Raw genomic sequence first — 23,341 nt, forward strand, 5'->3', positions numbered from 1 at the left:
TGCCATCAGCACTTTGGCTGTTTTGTTTGGGAATATATTGAAGAGACTCCAACAAAAGCTTGATCTAGAGCTACAAAATATTCAGACTGGGGAAAGGCAGACGATGAAATTTGGTCTCAGTGGCTTGTGAGATAAAAGAGCTTGTCTTTATAATCTCTGGGATGTTGGAATATGTGGAGAGGATGGTGGCCAGCAACTTGGCTGAGGAAGGCTTTGGACTGAGGTGAAAATGTTTCTTTGGGAGTTGGGTTCCCTCCCAGAGCACTAGGCCCTAATAACTTGGACTGGCTTCCCCATCCTCCTTTCAGCCTGGGTGCTTAAAAGAACTTAGGGGGAACACATTTTTCTCTCTTCCACAGACCAAGCCACATCCAAACACATAGGGCTTCACACAAAACATTGAGATCTCTTACGTACTAAACAAAAGTCCAACCCACAGGGTTACTGATGAGTGATGCCCTTGGGTCATAAATAAAAGTGCTGTTCCATGTGGATGTTCACTAACAATTTCCATCTGGCAACACTCACGGCTGCATGTCTGACCATGGGTCAGAGGTGAAAGGGAGACAGCCGTTCACTGAAGGCATTGTTTTCATTGGTCCATAATTAAAGACTCGAGAAATTGCTCATTGGCGGCCAGAGGGCTTCTTGGGCGTTTGTGAATCTCCTCCTCCAGCAAAAATGAGAGTGGGAGTTAGTTGGATGGTATGCTGAAGCATTCCAGTCATGAATCTAAGTATTGTCTCTGAGGATCTTTGCACGTAGGCCGAGCTAGACAATGCAAAATAAGCCGGCAAGACAGAGCACACTCTAGGAATGTAGGTGGTTTGGAGTGATGAGGGTTCCCAGGAAGACATTTAAATCCCTGGCAGTTGTATGGAACTTTATTCAGCCATAACATTGCAATGACGGTGATTCATGTATTTGTGGCCAGATCAGAGGGTGTTGAGGTGGGGACTGACTGGCTAGCTGATGGGTGGACACGCAGTCTCCAGATCTCCCCGACTGTCCCCGAATTCTTGTGGCTGACGAGTTCCATTGTTTTCATTCATGGCTTAGGGCTTAGTCTAAGAGAGGGAAGGGTCCTTTTCAGGTCATCTTTTTAGCACCAGAACTCTCACCAACTGTCTCTTACACTGTCTTCCTCTACAAACGTGTCATAACCTGAGTCTGCTGTTCACAGAAAATAATAAACTGACTTCAATGTGGAAAAACATTTGTTACAAACTACATATACACGTAGGTAACTCAGCCATTGAATCCAGGTTGACTCAACAGGGTTTTATGTTAAAATCTCTTAGTTCTCCTCAACATATAGCATCATTTCCTAATTCTGCTCCATACAGAAATTCTATTGTATTCCTGCAACCCAGTTTCTAGTCATAATCCCCTAAAACTAAATGAGATAACTTGCCTTGGACATTACTCAGATTATTAGCACAAATTATTTCCCTAAGTCCTTTCTAATAGGGGACGGTGTACTCACTTACTGCTCTCTGCTCTTGCTTCTTCCCAATTTTCTTTCAGGCGCTCCCCATCAGGTCAATCATCTCTCTTTCTGATTCTCCTTTTCTAATTTACCTTCTGATCCTCACCCTTTAGTGCATCCCAGCAGCTCTTCCCAAATGCCACCTGCTTCCCCTATACAACCCAATTTATATACCTCTCAATCTGGAGCTTAAAAAAAATCAAGCCTGGGCTTCCCTGGTGGCGCAGTGGTTGAGAGTCCGCCTGCCGATGCAGGGGACACGGGTTCGTGCCCCGGTCCGGGAGGATCCCACATGCCACGGAGCAGCTGGGCCCGTGAGCCATGGCCCGTGAGCCTGCGCGTCCGGAGCCTGTGCTCCGCAATGGGAGAGGCCCCAACAGTGAGAGGCCCGCGTACCGCAGCCCCCCCCCAAAAAAAATCAAGCCTAAGTTATTACAAAAATTAACATCTCTACAGACAAATTAGTAGCCATATTAAAAAATGATTCTTGGAGAATAGCAGTTACAACAAAACATATTTGCCATTGCTGGTAAAATCAATGGGTCTGTGACAAAGCGAAGGATATAGCTGTTGAGGATGGGACCAATGAAAATGATAATCGGTACCATCTGCTGAGCTTTCACTGAGTGCCAGCCACAGTTCTGAGCCCTTTATACGAAAGAAGTCATTTAATTTCACAACAACTAAATGGAGTCACAATTATCATCCTCATTTTCAGATAGGGAAAATATGTTTTTTATGCTTCACCAAAGTAGAAAGTGGTAGAGTGATTTAAACCCCAGACTGCAGGAATTTAGAAGCCAAAAAAAATCCAAACATAAGAGCACTCTGCTCAGAGTGAAAATGCCTGTTTCTGATTTTGAGTTATGTCACCAGAAATATTTGATTTGCTAGTTTGGCAGCAAAAACCTACAAGAGGTGTACTTTGTAGAATGTGGGAAAATGACAAATGATTACAGATACCCTTTCACTGGCATGAGGGGTATCAGACAAGCAGACCCCAAAACCATGAGGAGTTGTGCTTTACCCAAAACTGAATACAGCTTTCCTCCGCTTATCTGCACCCAAATCTTTTGGTGCATCAAGTCCTGGGTAAAAGAACACCTTCATAGACCTGGGGAAAGTCCCTTTTGTGTAGCAGGGGGAGCTATACTCAGTATTTTGTAATAACCTACAAGAGAAAAGAATCTGAAAAAGAATATATATATATACGAATTGCCATGCTGTATGCCATACTGTATATAATAATATAATTACTATTATATTATAAATCAACTATGCTTCAATTTTTTTTAGTGGTTTAGAAAAAAGAGTCCCTTGACTTCTTTGTATATGATTTCCCTGTCTCAAAACAGAGGTGACCACTACCCTCAATCTAACTAGAATAACCAGATGGGAGCTTTGAGGTCAGATACCTTAGTGAGGTGACCTTCTTCATTTTTTTTTTTTTGTCACGTGCCTTGCAGGAGATTATGTTTAGTTCCCTTACCAAGGATCGAACCCAGGTCAACAGTGAAAACACTGCGTCCTAACCACTGGACCACCAGGGAGGTCCAGAGGTGAACTTCTTAGTTAATACAATACATGTGAAGGAGCTTCTTTGCTTTAATACAGGATATCTGTGCCCCTGAAGCCCCCAGTACCTACTAAGAGCCCAGTATGGGTTTATCAAATAAACAAAGTTTATGCCAAGGAAAATGGTATACTTGTCCAGGCTGGAATATTCCATATTTGGTGAGCACTTTTAGAGTGGGTAGTAAGTGGGGGTCTTCAGACGCTCTGTGAACCCCCTGAAATTATATGCAAAATTTTGTATCTACATGTGGGAATTTTGGGGAAGGTCTTTAGCATTCATCAAATTTTTAAGAAGGTTCTTGAACCAAATTATTTAAGAATCACTGCTTCATGGTTTGCAAAGCAGTTATGCTTCATTATTTTGTTTGATCTATACAACAATGCCATGAGAAAGACATTACAATGATCCTTAATTTACAGAAGAAAATGTGAAATTGAGAAAGATGACACAGGTATTAAATTTTAAAAACTGGTATTCTGGCTCCAGACTTGTGTTCTTCCCATTTGCAGTGTGTGTGTATGTGTTTGCAGAAAAAGAAACAACAGGGAAGTGTTAAGTGGATTCTACATGACTGATTAGAGATAGGATCCCTTCCCCCTCAAGATTCAACCAGTGGGTTCGTGTCTTCCCACCCACCTATCAGCTTCAATTCTCCGGGAGCTGGCTCTGGTCAGCGCAAGTCCTCATGCCTCCATAGATTGTCCAACCCGGCAGAGACGTTTAAGAAGGAAAGAAGATGCATCGCCATTCACTTTTGAGCCTTAGCTTCTTCATCTATATAACAGTGTTTACAAAACCACTTACTCTGACCTGAATACATTTCTCTCTCCTTCTAAAGGCAGCTGAAAGCATAAGTGATTTCTAGATCGATCGTCTTTCCTGGATGCTTTGTACTGCCTGACATCTGGGACTCATTTCCTCATCTGAAAACAGAGGGCTTTAGGAACAGATTATTTCATGGGTGGCTTTTAGCTCTAAAGAGCTCTGTCTATAATATTGCTGTGGAAGAAGTAAGATGGGGGAAGGGAAAGTATAAAAGCACAGAAACAGCTGCCTTGTTGACGTTCCTGGAGTCGTGACTTTCCACTGGTGTTTGGGTTCATCCATTTTTTGCTCACTGCACCTTGAGTGCCAACATCACTGCATTCTTCCATCTCTTCAGGAAACCCGTTAGTCACCTTCAGGTGCTTCAAGCACAGGTGCTGGTGGAGGGAACCAAGAGCGAAGAGGCTTTGTGCCTGTGCGTTTCCCCCACCATCCTCCAGGGAGAACCAGGGGTTATTAAACACTAACGCTTCCTGGAAGCCATTGCCAGAGACTATATTTTCCTATTGACAAAAGGCAAACCAGAACTCCACTGGCTCGTTCCTCTGGAGCACTGGAGGGAGTTGGCCTGATGACTTGTGTAGGCCTTTCAACTCTCAGAATCGGTGATTCTGCAACTCCTCTTGATTATATCACCGGGGGATTAACACGTTATCACTCAGCAAGGATAAATTAAGGTTTGGAAGACTGAGTCTGACTCATGAAAAGTAAGGTGGGGGGGCGAGTAGAGCCCAAGTCTGAGCAAGTGGGCCTTATTTCCTGTGCTTTGGGGTCAGAGCTATCCTGTTGCACAAATGCGGGCGGCACCCATTCTGTTCTATTTTCTGTTAAAGGCATCCTTGGAGCACAGTTTTAATACAGTGTGGTAGGAGTACTGCCCCCTAGAATTGAGCGATGTTACTGCCCTTCCTGTGATGCCTCAAGCGCCTTCATTCCAACGCACAAAAAGTTCACATCATCTGGAGGTTGGAGTCTGAAGGTTCGGGGAGTACTTTCATCACAGTGCTCTTATGAAACCTGGCAAAATCCCCTACCAGCGTGCATAGGCAGGGACAAAAATGGGATTGACAAGAAAGAGGCTAGGTTGGGGTTGGGGGCGATGAGTAACTTCTAGATCCAGACAGCTAACCAAGTTTACCACCAGAGACAGAAAAATGTACAAAGGACCATTTTACCCTACATTCTTTGACATATATATATATATATATTTTTTTTTTTTTTGTAAGAATCTTAGGTGTTGGAATTATTTCAGTCAGTTATATCAAGTAGGGAAGTTGTAAGTGGTTCCGAGGTTAATGGGTTTCTTTGTTCCTGTGACCAGTTTACAATATAATAAGTACTGTTTTCTGGCTGCCAACGAATGGCCAAGTGCTTCCCAAACATCGCTTCACTGAATTTTCCTAGTAACCCTCTGAAGTAGGTGTTATTATTTCTATTTTATAAAAGGAAAATTGGGTTTCCACTATGTTCATAACTTGCCCAAGGTCACACAACTTAAATAGCAATGTTGGTGGCCAAATCAGATCTGTCTGATTCCAAAGTTGTGCCAGTTACCAGAACACCAAACTGCTTCCTATTTAGACATTATGTTTTCTAGAGCAAATATAGCCATAGCTGTTCCTTTACTTGCAGTGGCAGTAGTAACAGTAATAATAGCAACATATGTGGAGCTTAGTATGTGCCAGGAACTGTCCTAATAATTTAGGACTTTATAATTTATTAAATAACTAATCCCTTGTAAAAGTTTACAATGTAGAGTCAAGCCCCATTTATGGATGAGGAAGACATGGAGAGGTTGAGAAACTGGCCCAAAGTCACCCAGCGCGTTGGTAAGGGGCAGAGCTGGGAATCAAAGCCAGAAGATTGGGCTCCAGAGCCTGTGCAGGCCACTGGAGACTAGAGTAGGTTGTCAAAGAGATAAGTCACTCAGTGACTTATCAGAAAACCCACTGTCCTGTTGAGACTGGTCCGGGCTTGCATTAGACAGAGTTTGTGAAGAGTTGACACTCTAGGAGGGAAGAGTGCTAGTGAGTCAATGAGAGAAACCTCTAAGTCCTTGGTTTCCATTACCTGCTTGGCCAACATACCCAGTTTCAGGCAAGGTCATAAATCCCAGGGCAGCTATGCTCTCCTGTCTTTCCTTGCAGGGTGCCTGTGGGGTGCTGGCTGAGGGGCACAGGAGGAGAAGTTGGGCTTGCAGAGTGATATATCCTGCATCCAAAGAGAAGGTAGTTTTAATTTTCCCATTTCTCTTGTCACTTAGTTATTGCTCTCCTTTTTCAGAAAAGTGAAATTAATTCTTCAGAATTCTTAGGAACCAGAAGGTTTTGAATCTGTGATGCTTCTGTATCTGCTGAGAGCACTGGGAAGTGAGGCTTCTTTTTGTACATGAAGTCATATTTTAACCCAAACCAAAGGAAAAAAAAAGACTTGAGAGTCTGTGGGGATCAGAGCTGGGTATTGTGTTACAGAAATTTTCCATTTCAGACACAAACTACATACAGCAGTATGTGGGCCAAAAAGGCAGAGAGAAACCCCAGGAGGGCCTGAAGAAATAATACCTCCTCCTTTAATCCTGAGAGGAGTGTGGCCAGGTTCTCAGGGAAGGCTGTCCAGAGGGTCTGGATCAGATCACACTTAGACGTCTGGGATTGGAATGATGATGATGGCAGCAGCATCACGGGGCATAACTTCAGAGAGCTCCCTAAAATGCCCTTGGGCAAGAGAGGTAATTTCTCAGTGACTCAGTTTCCAATATCGGAAGATGAGATAAACACCTCAGAATTTGTTGAGAGTAGTAAAAAATGATATGAATGATGATATGATAATGCTAGCTATAATTTTATTAAACAATACTTATCACTAGCATTTACTGAAGCCTTATTATGCATGAGCCACTGTGTTAAAGCTTTTCTAAGCATTATCTCATTTAATTCTCACCACTCGATGAGATCAGTGGTATTATTTTTCCAGTTTTGTATCCAAGGAAACTACAGTTTAGAAAAGCTAAAGGTCTGACTTGAACAAGCTCATAACCTTAAGTGATGAAGGTGGGTCTCAAATTTAAGTCTAGTCTGGCTCCAGTGAACTGATACCTTATCCTGCCTCCCCAAGGACAGGCCAACCTTGGCCCACACTGCTCTGGTCCTGAGCTGAATCTGGTGAGCGGGATAGGGGACATCACTTGATTGACAGTGTGTTCCGTTGACCCCCTCATCCTATTTTTTAGCAGTGCCCCTTTCAGGTTAACATGGAAGCACCTATTTAAAAGAAATGTTGGGATGGTTTTCCAGGTAAGTAAACTGGTCTTGGTCCCTTGGGCTCAACTCTGAAACGGGTATTGCCTGCAGCAGTGGTTCTTATAGTTCAGTATCCTCAACTAGCAGCAACAGTGTTACCAGGAAACTTGCAAGAAATGTAAATTCTCTGCCCCTGCCCAGATCTGCTGAAATCAGAAACTACGAGGGTGGGGCTCAGCGCTCCGTATTTTAACAAGCCGGCAAGCTGATTCTGATGCGGCTAAAGTTTGAGAGCCACTGGTCTCTGGGGTAGATAAAGGCGAGAGTTAAATCAGGAATAGAGGTCTATGATTCTTAACAGCTGCTAGTGACTCACTCTCCCCAGTCATTCCCTTCTGGGTTTCTGTCCTTTTTAGGATGAAGGATTTGCTCGCATCCCATCGTGTATGATAAATTTCATCAACAGTGTCCATTCCTTTCTGAATCGATGTGCATGAGACTGGGCTTTATCCCCTCCCATGTGTATGCATAGCCCCTTCCGTTTTTGGCACCACTCGTTCATTTTCCAGTCTGGATGATTAGCTTCAAGTTACCGTTATGCCAGAGCACCAAAATAAGGTTTCATAAAACCGTGGTTCCAGGTTGAATTGAACAATTGCAGAACTGGGGCTGGGTCTCCAAATGTGCTTAGTTTTGAGGGTTCCGAATAGTGCTGCTATGTACCAGCAAGTGGCGCCCGGTCCCCCTCTCTCCTCCCCACCCCACCTAAGATTCGTGACAGAGGGTGAGGCCCCTAAAGCTGAAAATGGGGAAAATCACTGCTTCAGTTGTTAGTGTAAGCTCTGACTCAGACTTTGTCTGCCTCCCAGGCTCACAGGTCCCACGTGGCTCTCAGTGGGAAAACGAAAACTGAACGCAGATCGCAGAAGCAAGAAAATGGGAAAGGTTTTCTTCCCTCTAGTTCTTTCTCCAGAGACTGGTGTAAAATGGGTCTCCAGTCCAACACAAATCCCCCTTTTAAACATAACTTTCAATAAAGATTACTCCAAGTTTGCTAGTTTGTTACAAAAGCCTTTCTTGTTATCTGAGATGCTACTTTTCCTAATTGAAAAATAGTGGGAAATTTTATTCAGCTTTGCCAGAAAATGGAAACAGTGGTTGTTGATGTGACCTGTATTTAGCATCTTTGGGGTAGAAGGGCATTTTCTTTTATCTCAACAAAGATTTACTAACATTATGTTCTGGTTGGAGGGGTCTCTGGAGTCCATCTTACATCTCCAAATAAGGTAAAACAAGAATTTAAAAAATGTGAACATGGTTTCTGTTTTCGGAAACTGTTTTTGAGTTTCAAGAGAGTTTTGCTCAGCACTTTGTGTTGCTATCTGGCCTTATTTTAATTCACTGCAGACATACTGAAGAATTTAAGTCATGAGCATGAGTTAGCAACACACAAATGAAGGCAAGATGTGTTATGGGTGTTAAACCCTGACCTAGTGGAAGTGGAGACTCTGCCTAGCAATGCCTTTCCTGAGATGCGTTTACAGAAATGTCACGGCTGCAGAATAATTCAATAAGGGAGAATGACAAAACTGGGACTTCCTCTGCCCTTTCCTGCTTGACAGATACACCAAGTTCTCTGCCCTAAAGATCCTTGTGTTACAAATTGCATGTTGCTGCTCTTGTAAACCAACAATAAATCTTTTATCTCAACATAAAATTTTGATTAACAATTTTGGAGAGAGATAAATCCACGTCCAGTATCTGACTTTATTTCTTACTATCAGTGTGCCCTTGGACAAGTAAGTTAACCTCTTTGAGACTACTTTCCTCCTCTATAAATTAGGGATAACATAAGCACCACACAGAGTTGCTACGAAGACTGGTTTGGATAATGTTTAATGTTGCCATTTAGTAGCTGTTATTATTATTATTTTTTTTTGCCATCTTAAACTCAGCTGGTTCAAACAGTAAACTTACATGTTAAAACAAATATTCCCTGCTGCATATATATATATATATATACTCATATATGAGACAAATATATAATAAATAGATATGTAAAATTACATTTTAACTCCAATCAGCTCTGAAAAGCAGTAAGTTTTCCCTTTTCTTTCTTCCTTGAACTTCACTGTGAACTCTGCAGACTTACTCCTGGTGTCATGAGTGATGTTTACAACCTAAAGATGGCCCGGGCCGGCCTCACATTGATAAGATCCATTGGAAAAGTGCAGGTTGTTGCCTCTGTCTCACTGGTGTCTAGTAGATTACAAAACCATTCTCATGGTTTCATCATGATTGTTTACTCACCCATCCGATGGATTCAATCCTTTGAAAAATGTCAAGCCATGGTTTATTCAAGCTATACCCACGGCAAAAAATGCATTTGGAATATATTGTTAGAAAAGAATTTAATGACAATTTGATGTTTCTAGTAAACTCTGATTCTGGTATTTAAAATATATATACTCATAAAGTCAAGAAATAAACTATTAATGTCATAACATTATCTATTTTTTTTGTAAATCAACTTCTTATTGATGTGCCTCCCAAATTCAATATTTAAAAAGTGGGGATTCTGTGGGAAAAGAGGATGGTAGAATTTTAGAATGTGTTAGGATATGAGTACAGGCATTTCTTTGGTAAAAATAAATGCACATACATATCTACACACTAAACTTTAGTAACTCCCACCGACTAGAGGAATGCAGAGAGAACCAGGGCATGACGGCGGTGAGGGTGGGAGCTGGTGGAGAAGCATTAGGTCATCCATTCCTCCCTGCCACAGTGAGATTATCCCCCATACGGTGGTTTATGTTTCTGTGGTTTGCTGAGGGCTTGAGCTAGTTTTAAGTAATTTTCTTCAAGGTCCTCTAAGCCAGTTTAGAATTATTTTGTGAACAATTCATTCTATCACATGCTTTAGCAAAATCTACCACAATCTAATAAGCATCTGGATATGTTCTCTGAGATGCAGCTCAGAGGTCCCTTTCCTTAAATTTCAACTTTCTACCTCGTTGCTGCAAAATCTCTTTACCTCCTTGGTGTTTAAAGGTTTCCTGGGCACTGAATGTTTCGACCCAGTCTTGCTACACAATCCATAAGAGACTCTTTAAGATTCACGATCTGTGTCTCCAACCAGAGGTTTTACAAAATGAATTGAACATAGGGTGGTAATAAATAGGTCATGAAATGCTTGAGGGTTACAGCTTGCTTTGTTCCTTGCTTCATTTTCAATTCAGCAAGTACAAAGTATTTCTTGAGGGTCTATTATGTGAAAGACACTGGGCCAGAGCTCTTTGGCCCTGGACCTTGGGCAAGTTTTCTCTTCTTATGTAATCCCGAGGGGATTACTATTTGTCTTACACACACAAGCACACACACACACACACATATACACACACACACTCACATATACATCTGTGTCTCCATCTGCTTTTTTTTTTTTTTTCTTATGTTTGGTATTTGTTTAATGTTTCACTTTCTGAGATCACAAGGTTGACTTAGAACAGTTTTTCCCAAACTTCCCAGTTGAAAATAATCACCTGAGGCATTTTAGAAAAACAAATAAACAAACAAAAATACAAACAGTTCTTGGGCCCTCTGAGCCAGTTTAAAATGATTTAAATATATGTAAAAGAGGGCTCATATATTCCCTTGCATATCTGATTCAATAGGCTTGAGGGAAAGACCAGGAATTTCATTTTTAGGGGGTTTCTCATATGATTGTTTTGAACAGATAAGTCTAGGAAGCACTGGAATAGGAGGTGATCTCGCAGGTCTCTTCGAACTTTAACAGATTACTCTTCAGACAATCCTGATGGCTTTTCTCAGAAGTCTTGGTTGATAAATTCCAACAACTCTCTTCTTAAACCTCTGGCCCTTCTTTAACCCGTTCAGCAGTTCCTCATGCACTAACTTCTTCAAATGCCTCAAACTTTCACTTAGATCTTTAATTATATACATTTTTTATATATTTATTTATTTTATTTTTGGCTGCATTGGGTCTTTGTTGCTGGGCTCGGGCTTTCTCTAGTTGCAGCAAGTGGGGGCTACTCTTCGTTGTGATACACGGGCTTCTCATCGCGGTGGCTTCTCTTGTTGAAGAGCACGGGCTCTAGGCGCTCAGGCTTCAGTAGTTGTGGCACGCAGGCTCAGTAGTTATGGCTTGCGGGCTCTAGCGCGCAGGCTCAGTAGTTGTGGCACACAGGCTTAGTTGCTCCACAGCATATGGAATCTTACCAGACCAGGGATCGAACCCATGTCCCCTGCATTGGCAGGCAGATTCTTAACCACTGCACCACCAAGGAAGTCCCTTTAATTATATTTTAACGTTTCAAAAATTTTCATGCCTACTGAGACTATGGTGGACTCCTTAAGAGGAGGGACTACATTTTATATACTTCTGTTGATTCTTCATTTGTATTCACACAATACTTTGCACTCAGAGAAATGAGGTTTTGTTTCTAATTTAATTTTCCCTTTAAATATTAATATCTCACTGCACTGGTAAAGAATATATCTTTTCACTCCATATACCAAGAAGCATACAATTCTGGAACCCTAGTTTTAGTCTATCTGGTGCAGCTGTTAGGTACTCATATACCCCCTAATCCTTTATAAAAACTTAATCAGACAGCTGTCTTGATAATATGCAGTTTCAATAACAGCCTCTGTTGAGGAATATAATATCCCATTGTAGTAAGTTTCACAGATTAATGATGTTTCTCTGCAAAAAAAAAAAAAAAAAAAAAGTCTAATGGACAGGGTTTCTCTAAACTGGGAATCAAGCTACAAGCTGAAAAAACATCACCTTTCATTTCTGCTGTGAGATGGAAGTGTATTCTTTGGTTTAGCAACTATTGGTATCTTTGTTATATTAATGGCTTAATTAGACTGTTTCAGGGTGGTAGAACAGCTCTTTAAAAGACTTTCAACAAGGACTCTATTATTAAAGCAAAACAGCTCTTTCATTTGAGCTGTTAAAATCATAGGGGGAAAAATGAAAAATACCCCGGCGACATATTTTTTAGTTCAGCTGTGACTTCTCCAACCACATTGCCAAAAAGCCTCTGCAAGGCAGTTCTTGTTTATACAGAAGTTTGATCTGGATCCTTGTAAAATTAACGTAGATTGACAAATTAAATTTAACACCACCACCCTCCAGGATGTTGTAAATGTAAAGGAGACTAAACTAGACATTGGGAATGTTATTGTAATAGGGCAGTGTGAAGTCAGACCCAATAAAACATAAAAATCTTGCTTAGGAATATAATTTAGTACAAAGAATATCAACAGTTGACATTAATTATTTTTATACACACTGACATCATATTTCATACATCACTAAATCAGATGTGTTTGTTTCCCCACAGATTGTTTTTTACCAGAATTTACCAGCGACATCTATTGGGTTCTTAAGTGAAGCAGTTCAGTGTATTTGTACTATCACAGTTTAAAATCTTCAACAATTCATAAAATAAGCATCTTACACTGTTTGTGGTTGATTGCATTAGACCATTCAGCCTCTCTGAATTTATCCTCAGAATGGATTTTCTTAAATGAAAGAAACTCACAGGTAATCTGCAACCTAAGTCCCAATAGAATTTAGCAGGGAAGACTCCTCAGCCTTGTCCAGGTTTATTTAGAAGTACAAATAAAAAGACACTAAAGGGCTTCCCAGGGCTTCCCTGATGGCGCAGTGGTTGAGAGTCCGCCTGCCGATGCAGGGGACACGGGTTCGTGCCCCAGTCCGGGAAGATCCCACATGCCGCGGAGCAGCTGGGCCCGTGAGCCATGGCCGCTGAGCCTGCGCATCCGGACCCTGTGCTCCGCAACGGGAGAGGCCACAACAGTGAGAGGTCCGCGTACACCAAAAAAAAAAAAAAAAAAAAAAAACTAAAATTTTAAATGAGAAACTTATGTTTAAAATCTGACTTTGAAAGAAATAGAAAGTACATATTATATAAATATAATTAATCCAACATAAATATCCTGATTTGCAAACTGCTCAGTTTAATGAGAGCAATGAGGTAACAATAAAGAGGAGCATGAAAAGCTGCTCTGGTAGAACCACAGAAGGTCACCAAGTGAACTGGACTTTCCTGATGTTTGCCGGCCCTGCTTCCTATGTCAGGGAATTTCTGTAAGGAGACCCAGGCCCAAAGGGCCATAGGTTTCCTTCTCTAGATCACAGGCAGCTCAGGCTATCAGCTACATCTGCCCAAGACTTTGAGTCTTCACTGAGGAATGCAAATGTCCAGGGCCTTTAGAGATTATGGTCGGTGCCTCTGATGGAAGGTAGAGTCCAGGTGCGGCTGGTGGAACTGTAGCAGGCTTGTGTGGTGACAACACCAGTGTCAGCATCTTGAACAGACTGTCCTGGGGTGCCATCTTGGCTCTGTTTTGCCTCCTCTGTTTCCTCCCTGTGCTTCTCTCCAGCCTTCCTAGCCATTCTGTGAACTATCTGACATACTTCCAATAAATTCCTTTTCTGCTTAGAGCTTCAAAGTTACTGTCTGTTTGTGGCACCAAGAACCCTGACTATAGGACCAGAAGCTCCAGTGTGTCCATGTGCCCATAGGTGATCAGGCTCCAGAGGCTGTGAATCTCACAAGAAACTGAGATTAGTGTGACTAGTATTATTTAGATAAACTTTTCCTCACTCCAAATGAGATTTGAGATTACACAGAAAGATGCAACCTAAGAAGATTTAAAAAGTAGAGGGAAATAGGAGGAAGTTAAAATAAAGATATTGACATGTAAGTCATATCAATGCATCACTATAAGGAGAAATGGAACTTGTGGGCAAATGAGAACACTCAGTTTAACTGGTCCTCACATCCTCTTCCCTGCAGGAGGGGTTACCTGGGGACCCAAAAGAGTCAGAAGCTTCCGTGGAGAGGGCGATGGATATGGAATCTAAGTAATGGAAACTCAGCCACCTTCAGGGGTGGGTCACCAAATAATGGTCCCTGGGCTCCTCTGCCCTGGCATTGCTGTGGCTGATGAGTTCTTGCTTTTGGTCTGCAGTGTTCTTTAAGTCTTTTCTTTTAAAATCTAAGTATATTTGGAAGAGATAAGACATTAAGTCATTTACTTTAGCAAAATGTCAGTCATTCATGCGCTATCATCACAATCCTGCCGTATTCATATATTATATTTTTTAAAAAGTTTTTATATGTAAATACCTACAATACCTTTGTTCTAAATAACATACATGAATGTAAGAGCTTGCTATGCTCCAGCTTTTTAATATTCATGGAAATAAACTCATAGTAGTAAAATGATTAAACATCATTGTCTTGCATGATGCAGAAAGTTTATCAAGTGAACTAAGGTTTTGCCCTCGTTTAAAAAATTGTGCATAGAAGTTAGCATTTCAGAGTCCTTATCTACCAGAAAGAGTCCAGATTTATAGTTTGGTTGGGTATAGAATTCCAGCTCTAACCCTGATTTATAGTTTGATTGGGAATAGAATTCTGGGTTGAAATCATGTCTCCTCAGAACTTTGAAGGCGTTTCTCCAACATCTTCGAATATCATACAGTGATTTCTTTTTGTAAAACTGCAAAGGAGTTTTATTTATTTATTGAATTTTATTTTATTTATTTTTTATACAGCAGGTTCTTATTAGTCATCAATTTTATACACATCAGTGTATACATGTCAATCCCAATCGCCAAATTCATCACACACACCCACACCCCCCCACAACTTTCCCCCCTTGGTGTCCATATGTTTGTTCTCTACATCTGTGTCTCAATTTCTGCCCTGCAAACCGGTTCATCTGTACCATTTTTCTAGGTTCCATGTATATGAGTTAATATACGATATTTGTTTTTCTCTCTCTGACTTACTACACTCTGTATGACAGTCTCTAGATCCATCCACGTCTCCACAAATGACCCAATTGTGTTCCTTTTTATGGCTGAGTAATATTCCATTGTATATATGTACCACATCTTCTTTATCCATTCGGCTGTCAATGGGCATTTAGGTTGCTTCTATGACCTGGCTATTGTAAATAGTGCTGCAGTGAACATTGGGGTGCATGTGTCTTTTTGAATTATGGTTTTCTCTGGGTATATGCCCAGGAGTGGGATTGCTGGATCATATGGTAATTCTATTTTTAGTTTTTTAAGGAACCCCCATACTGTTTTCCATAGTGGCTGTATCAATTTACATTCCCACCAACAGTGCTGTATCAATTTACATTCCCACCAACAGTGCAAGAGGGTTCCGTTTTCTCCACACCCTCTCCAACATTAGTTGTTTGTAGATTTTCTGATGATGCCCATTCTAACTGGGGTGAGGTGACACCTCATTGTAGTTTTGATTTGCATTTCTCTAATGATTAGTGATGTTGAGCAGCTTTTCATGTGCTTCTTGGTCATCTGTATGTCTTCTTTGGAGAAATGTCTATTTAGGTCTTCTGCCCATTTTTGGATTGGGTTGTTTGTTTTTATAATATTGAACTGCATGAGCTGTTTATATATTTTGGAGATTAATCCTTTGTCTGTTGATTCATTTGTAAATATTCCTCCCATTGTGAGGGTTGTCCTTTCATCTTGTTTATGGTTTCCTTTGCTGTGCAAAAGCTTTTAAGTTTCATTAGGTCTCATTTGTTTATTTTTGTTTTTATTTCCATTACTCTAGGAGGTGGATCAAAAAAGATCTTACTGTGGGCTTCCCTGGTGGCAGTGGTTGAGAGTCCGCCTGCCGATGCAGGGAACACAGGTTCGTGCCCTGGTCTGGGAAGATCCCACATGCTACGGAGTGGCTAGGCCCATGAGCCATGGCCGCTGAGCCTGCATGTCCAGAGCCTGTGCTCCACAATGGGAGAGGCCACAACAGTGAGAGGTCCATGTACCGCAAAAAAAAAAAAAAAAAAGAAAAAATCTTAATGTGATTTATGTCAAAGCGTGTTCTTCCTATGTTTTCCTCTAAGAGTTTTATAGGATCTGGTCTCTAATCCATTTAGGTCTCTAATCCATTTTGAGCTTATTTTTGTGTATGGTGTTAGAGAGTGTTCTCATTTCATTTTTTACATGTAGCTGTCCAGTTTTCCCAGCACCACTTACTGAAGAGACTGTCTTTTCTCCACTGTATATCCTTGCCTCCTTTGCCATAGATTAGTTGACCATAGGTGCATGGGTTTATCTCTGGGCTTTTTATCTTTTTCCATTGATCTATGTTTCTGTTTTCATGCCAGTACCATACTGTCTTGAATACGGTAGCTTTGTAGTATAATCTGAAGTCAGGGAGTCTGATTCCTCCAGCTCTGTTTTTTTCCCTCAAGACTGCTTTGGCTATTTGGGGTCTTTTGTGTTTCCATACAAATTGTGAAATTTTTTGTTCTCATTCTGTGAAAAATGCCACTGGTAATTTGATAGGGATTGCATTGAATCTGTAGATTGCATTGGGTAGTATTGTCATTTTCACAATATTGATTCTTCCAATCCAAGAACATGGTATAGCTCTCTATCTGTTGGTAACATCTTTAATTTCTTTCATCAGTGTCATAGTTTTCTGCATGCCTTTTGTCTCCCTAGATAGGTTTATTCCTAGGCATTTTATTCTTTTTGTTGCAATGGTAAATGGGAGTGTTTCCTTAATTTCTCTTTCAGATTTTTCATCATTAGTGTATAGGAATGCAAGAGATTTCTGTGCATTAATTTTGTATCCTGCAACTTTACCAAATTCATTGATTAACTCTAGTAGTTTTCTGGTGGCATCTTTAGGATTCTCTATGTATAGTATCATGTCATCTGCAAACAGTGACAGTTTTACTTCTTTTTTCCAATTTGTGTTCCTTTTATTTCTTTTTCTTGTCCGATTGCTGAGGCTAGGACTTCCAAAACTATGTTGAATAATAACAGTGAGAGCGGACATCCCTGTCTTGTTCCTGATCTTAGAGGAAATACTTTCAGTTTTTCACCATTGAGAATGATGTTTGCTGTTGGTTTGTCACATATGGCCTTTATTATGTTGAGGTAGGTTCCCTGCATGCCCACTTTCTGGAGAGTTTTTATCATAAATCGGTGTTGAATTTTGTCAAAAGCTTTTTCTGCATCTATTCAGATGATCATATGGGTTTTATTCTTCAATTTGTTAATATGGTGTATCTCATTGATTGATTTGCGTATATTGAAGAATCCTTGCATCCCTGGGATAAATCCCACTTGATCATGGTGTATGATCTTTTTAATGTGTTGTTGGATTCTGTTTGCTAGTATTTTGTTGAGGATTTCTGCATCTATATTCATCAGTGATATTGGTCTGTAATTTTCTTTTTTTGTAGTATCTTTGCCTGGTATTGGTATCAGGGTGATGGTGGCCTCATAAAATGAGTTTGGGAGTGTTCTTTCCTCCACAATTTTTTGGAAGAGTTTGAGAAGGATGGGTGTTAGCTCTTGTCTAAATGTTTGATAGAATTCACCTGTGAAGCCATCTGGTCCTGGACTTTTGTTTGTTGGAAGATTTTTAATAACAGTTTCAATTTTATTCCTTGTAGTTGGTCTGTTCATATTTTCTATTTCTTCCTGGTTCATTCTTGGAAGGTTATACCTTTCTAAGAATTTGTCCTTTTTTTCCAGGTTTTCCATTTTATTGACATAGAGTTGCTTGTGGTCGTCTCTTAGGATACTTTGTATTTCTGCGGTGTCTGTTGTAACTTCTCCTTTTTCATTTCTAATTTTATTGGTTTGAGTAGTCTCCCTCTTTTCCTTGATGAGTCTGCCTAATGGTTTCTCAATTTTGTTTATCTTCTCAAAGAACCAGCGTTTAGTTTAATTGATCTTTGCTATTGTTTTCTTTGTTTCTATTTCATTTATTTCTGCTCTGATCTTTATGATATCTTTCCTTCTGCTAACTTTGGGTTTTGTTTGTTCTTCTTTCTCTAGTTCCTTCCTGTGTAAGGTTAGATCGTTTATTTAAGATTTTTCTTGTTTCTTGAGGTAGGTTTGTGTAGCTATAAATTTCCCTCTTAGAACTGCTTTTGCTGCATCCCAAAGGTTTTGGATCATTGTGTTTTCATTGTCATTTGTCTCTAGGTATTTTTTGATTTCCTCTTTGATTTCTTCAGTGATCTCTTGGTTATTTAGTAACGTATTGTTTAGCCTCCATGTGTTTGTGTTTTTTACATTTTTTCCCTGTAATTCATTTCTCATCTCATAGCGTTGTGGTCAGAAAAGATGCTTGATATGCTTTCAATTTTTTTAAATTTACTGAGGCTTGATTTGTGAACCAAGATGTGGTCTATCCTGGGGAGTGTTCCGTGTGCACTTGAGAAGAAAGTGTAATCTGCTGTTTTTGGATGGAATGTCCTATAAATATCAAATAAATCTCTCTGGTCTATTGTGTCATTTAAAGCTTCTGTTTCCTTATTTATTTTCATTTTGGATGATCTGTCCATTGGTGCAAGTGAGGTGTTAAAGTCCCCCACTATTATTTTGTTACTGTCAATTTCCTCTTTTATAGTTGTTAGCAGTTGCCTTATGTCATACAGTGATGTTGATGAGAAGTCAGACGTCAGTTTAAGTTACATTCCTTGTAGGTTACTCTTTTTCCTCTCTGAAAGTGCTTATGTTTTTTAGTCTTCAGAATTCTAAAATAGCATAAGACTGCCTAGTTGTTTGCTTTTCTTTTTAATTCATTTAGCTGGACATGAGCCCTTTTAATCTAAGCATTGTGAGTTTTGAGTACTAAGATTGTTTTTGGTAATTCCTTCCTTTCAATTTTCTGTGTTGTTTCTGAGACATCTGTGAATTAGATATGGGACTTCCTGGATTGGATCTCAGTATTTGGAACCTTTATCAGTCAGCGTTTGGTCAGCAAAACAAAAGCCTTTCTGTGTGTTCCCAGTAGGAAGTGTTTCAATACAAGGAATAATCATTGGAAGGGCCAGAGGGTGAAAGTTTCTTGAACTGTCACTGAGTAGCTCAGTCTGCCATCCCAACATGTGTGCTTCTCCAGATGCTCACCTTGAAGCTGCTTCAAACCTCATGGGCACCTTCTGCCCCTACATCTGCCTCCAACTGTCTCCATTGCTCTGGGGAATAATGGCCTCTTCTCTTCTACCTTCTAAATCACAGTTATCCGCTCCAGGCTCTAATCTGAAACTCTGGGAAATGTAGTTTCTGCTTCTTTGTGATGCAGAGAAGTCTTTAGCAGGTGTGGCAGAGATGCCGAGGTGACAGAGACAATCCAGCACAGAGTCACACTGGCTGAGTGCATACCCTAAATCTGCCATATACTAGCCATGTGGCTGGGGGCTAATTCCTTGATTTCTTAGTGTTTTAATCTCTCCAAGTATCAAGAGGGAATAATATCCCTAGCTACTTCATAAGTTTGTTGGGAAGACTGATTGAAATAATGGATGTAAATCAGCACCTGGCACATATTCAAGTGCTCTTAGTATATGTTGGCTATTGTAATTTTTATTATTATATTTAATTATCCTTTTTTATTACATCTCCATTCATGTCATTTTGCTCTAAATTTTGAAAAGCTTCTTTAACATTATTTTCTAGTATGCCTATTGGTTTTGAATAACAACAATAATTTTAATCATTAAGGGAACTTTCTTATTTAGACTGTTTTTTTTAATAGTGTCTTCTCTGTTATTAGTTTATACTTTTTTAAAAATACATTTATTTCAATAAAGTATTGGGAAGATCAAGAGGCAGAATTTTTGGTCTAGTTTGCCATTTTGTACAGAAGTGACAGTATTGAATCAAGAGGCTTAGTCACTAAGAATTCTGTGTTTATAGTGTGTTAGGTGATGTGCTAGGAGCTTTACTTTCATATTCTCATCTAATTCACCTCAATCTTAAGACATAGGAACTAATAGTAACCCCATTTTTAAAGATGACAACCAAGACTTACAGAGGTCAAATGACTTGCCTTAAGTCCCTGGTAGGCCAGTAACTGGTACAGTTAAAATGCAAACATAGGTCTATTGGTGACAGAGTTCAAGCTCTACCACTGCTGTTGGACGGATCTCATCATTTCAAATGGCTGTACAGTATCCTCGTGTGTGAGTGTGTATGTGCATGTGTTTATCCAACCCCTCTCCGATAAACACTTAGGCTGATTTTTAAAATTTGCTGCTATAAAATAATCTTATAGAAATATCTGTGCACTCTTTTATTATTGTCTAAAAATAAGTTCTAGAAGTGGATTTGCTAAGTCACAAGTTACCCTCGTTAAAAATCTTTATATAGTTTGACAAGCTGCACTTAAGAAAGAAGTTGCAGGGTTTCCCTGGTGGCACCGTGGCTGAGGGTCTGCCTGCCAATTCAAGGGACGCGGGTTCGAGCCCTGGTCTGGGAAGATCCCATATGCTGCGGAGCAGCTGGACCCGTGCACCACAGCTGCTGAGGCTGCGCTCTGGAGCCCACGAGCCGCAACTACTGAGCCCGCGTGCTACAACTACTGAAGCCCGCGTGCCTAGAGGCTGTGCTCTGCAACAAGAGAAGCCACTGCAATGAGAAGCCCACGCACTGCAACGAAGAGTAGCCCCCACTCGCTGCAAGTAGAGAAAGCCCACGCATAGCAATGAACACCTAATACAGCCAAAAATAAATAAATAAATTTTATTAAAAAAAAAAAAAGTGGTTGCAACAATTCAAACTTCCACCATTGCAGTGTGTGAATGTGCCTGTTTCCCACGCTCTCTGACACCCGGTGTTACCCAATTTTTGCCAATCTTATAAAATGGAAATATTATCTCACTGTTTAAATTTACTTTTGTTTCTTTCTTGGTGTGGCTAAACAGCTCTTCATATGATTATAGGTCATTTTCCTTTCTTCTTTTGTGAATTGCCAATTCATTTTTGCCCAACTTTCAACTAGGGTAAGTATACATAAGTATTTATGTAATCAAATCTACTCTAATTAGCTTTTACTTACATTCTTTATTTCAGTGGATGAAAGAATGAAACCAACATGAAAGTTGGTCCATCAGGAGTTTGATTTATAATCTGACTTTCTAAAAGAATCCAACAACTCATCAATCTCTTGGCCCAACTTCAGGAAACAGGCCAATTGTTTAAGATGGTAAAAGTTTTCACTTTACCATCTAAATATTTAAATTTTTACCTAAGCCAACTTAAGAAGGATTTCCAACCAGGCTAGGGTGAAAGCTACTAAGCTTGCCCTTCTGGCTTGTATCCTGCTTAAAATGTGTGGTATTCAAGTCGGAGTTGGATTTGGATGTTAATGGAGGCTGTTGGGCTGTGTGCCAGGTGGGTCATCCCTATTCTTTAACCCTGAGCTTCCTAAATGGTGTCTGCTTGTGGATGTCAGAATCCTCACTGCCATTTCTACAGTGTTTGGCTCTTTGTTCTTCCTAAAAGTTGCTCCCAGGATAAATGCAGTTCAAATCATAACTGAGTAGAGCTCAGATTTATATCACTACTGTTCACCAGGCAAAAGTCCCCAGGGTTTGCGAGAGCACATGGGGCCTGGACCGCACAGAATGATTCTAAGTTAAGGCTCCAGGTTCAAGAGCTGAGAATTAGGTACAGGCTCTGATTCAGGGTAAAGTTCTAGTTCTTATCTTTTAATCAGAAGGCTCCCTCTGGACCCTCTTACCTTCCTTCTCTGTGCAATCAAAACTTGCTGAGCCATGCCTACCACAACTGTCTCCACTCCTGTACTTTCTCTTCTTTAAGATGTTCAGACAAATTCCGGAAAGGAGGCAGCTTTCTCTTCAAAGTCTGAATTCTTAAAAAAGAAGGATGCAAATTCTAATTCCTTTTCTTTAAAACACCACTTAGACCTCAACTCCTCTGAAAGTCTTCCTGAGCAGCTATCTAGAACTTTTCTGTGTTGTGTTCAGTTGTCACTGTCCTTACAGCTTCACACCATGTTGCCTTGGCTCCTTCACTAGTTCATCTGCTCTACGAGATACTGGTCTTCTCTGGGCAGAACTGTGAGCTACCCATCTCTTCATCTGTAGTGCTTAGCACAGTGTCAAGTGTACATTTGGCACTCTATAAATGTCTTTTTATTGGATCTATGATAGAACAATGGAAAATATTTGATTCCAATATGCCATTATGACCTTGGCTTGGGTCAAGTGGGAACTCATAGCTTCTGAGATAAATGCGTGTGAAAATAATAGTATCCCAGTTGGAGGCGTATCAGATAGTGGTTTAAAGGAGAAATATTGTGACCCTCCTCTCTGGAGAACAGCCAAAGATTAAGACATAATCAGATTGCCTGTCTGTAGAAGAAAAAAATATGTCTGGAGAGTGGGCTAAGCATACATGTAGCCAAATAATGCTCAGGCCACTGTATCAATTTATCAGTTTACTTGAATTTCATTAGTTAATCTTACTTATAAGATCATGTAAAATAAGATGGTAATGGGATATAAACTTTAGCATGCCAAGAGTTACTTGAAGACATACGAAGTCCAGTATTATTAACTGACCCTGACATTCATTTAGATATCTCAAAAGAAGTTTTTACATGTCAAAGGTTCTTGTAGTTTGCCTTTTCTAAAAATGATCAAAATGTGTTGTAGCAACTTTAAAGAAAGGGGTGTGCTCTCAATAGAAGTCTTTAAGGCCCATGATTTGGACAGACATTTGCTAATTAATTCCAGAAATTAAGCAAGTATCTAGATTTTTTGGAACCCACACCCAGAAATAGACCAGGCAAAAGATTTGTCTTTTCATAAAATTGATCTAATACCTTTCCCATATTAAAATTATTTCCATACATTGTACACACACACACACACACACACACACACACACACACAAAACTTGTAAATTATTTTTGTTCCACTGCAATTACAGTAAAACACTTGGTGCCTACGAATGCCTGATGATTTATGGCATGAAAGTCTCCTCTGTTCAAAATGTTGCCTTTTCCCTTTCAGGTAATGCACAGTGAAAAACAGGATTGTCAGGAACTGTTCCTGCATCTCTTGGAAAGTCTCTGCTGGCTATGCCCCTCCTTACCTTCACTGTCTAGCAGACTCTCAGGCACAGATGGGATACTCATGGGGCAGAATGAGGACTAGAGGTAAGTGTATACGTGGCCACATGGCTTTTTGAAAGTGGGAAAACAGAGTTCCATATTGCCTCATGCTCTGAAACACTTCTCCTCCTGCTAGAAAACTGGCAGGGCTAGAGAATCTAGTTCAATATTAGGAATTCAGTTCAATTCAAGAAACAAGGTGTGCTCACTGACCCTG

General features: G+C 40.2%; 1 long non-coding RNA gene across 1 annotated transcript in view; it reads right to left on the bottom strand.

The window, feature by feature from the left end:
- LOC116753572 overlaps positions 1–23,341 on the bottom strand; it is a 48,576-nt gene that overhangs the window by 17,398 nt on the left and 7,837 nt on the right. The window contains exon 2 of the long non-coding RNA XR_004349766.1: positions 14,091–14,188. This is a non-coding gene — a long non-coding RNA (uncharacterized LOC116753572). The remainder of the gene's footprint in view (positions 1–14,090; positions 14,189–23,341) is intronic.

Source organism: Phocoena sinus, chromosome 4, assembly GCF_008692025.1.
Source record: "Phocoena sinus isolate mPhoSin1 chromosome 4, mPhoSin1.pri, whole genome shotgun sequence".
Lineage (NCBI taxonomy): Eukaryota > Metazoa > Chordata > Mammalia > Artiodactyla > Phocoenidae > Phocoena > Phocoena sinus.